Raw genomic sequence first — 838 nt, 5'->3', positions numbered from 1 at the left:
TCTTGACATAGAGTCTCGCTCTGTCACCCCCAGGTAGAATGTATTGGCATCATTATAGCTCACTGCAACTTCAAACTCCTGGGCTCAAGGAATCCTCCTGGCTCAGCCTCCCGAGTAGCTGGGACTATGGGTGAAGGCCACCACACCCAGCTAATTTTTCTATTTTTATTTTTGTAGAGACAGGGTCTTGTTCTTGCTCAGGCTGGTCTCAAACTCCTGATCTCAAGGGATCCTCCCACCTCGGCCTCCCAGAGTGCTATAATAGGATTACAGGCGTGAGCCACTGTGCCCGGCCTCTATGACCCTTTAGTGTGCATCTGGAGAAGTCCTGAGCTATAGCCAAGCAACCTAGTTTCAAGTTCTAGCTCAGTTCCTCATCAGTTATGTGATCTTGGACAAGTAAACTCAGCTCTCCTAACTTATGTTTCCTCTTATAAAATGGGGTGATTGACCCAGTCAAGAAAAATCATCCAAAAATTTCAATATAAGTTGAAGGGATTCCTGCATGTTCTTTCAATATCGTATTGGAATATCGTTTAGCCCAAGACCCATCCAAAGATTGTTCAGTTTTCTAGGAGATGTACTTTGTCTTGCTATTTAATAATGACTAAGGCCCAGAATCTCTGAAGTTACAAGTTAACTTGTGGATTTTGAAGAGTAGTGAAGATAACTCCAAAAGTTACGGTTCTATTGTCCCTTAGGACATCAACCAGTTTTATCTATAATTTAGAAAACTCATTCTAGGATGCCTTTCCTGTCTGACTACGCAGACCTCTGTTCATCAAATTCTCCTTTCAACCAGTTTTACACCCTCCTAGCACGCTTATAAATTAGTTAC

Source organism: Propithecus coquereli, unplaced genomic scaffold, assembly GCF_000956105.1.
Source record: "Propithecus coquereli isolate 6110/MARCELLA unplaced genomic scaffold, Pcoq_1.0 Scaffold37, whole genome shotgun sequence".
Taxonomy (NCBI): domain Eukaryota; kingdom Metazoa; phylum Chordata; class Mammalia; order Primates; family Indriidae; genus Propithecus; species Propithecus coquereli.
The sequence above is the reverse complement of the archived record's forward strand: the minus strand, read 5'-3'. Positions refer to the sequence as shown.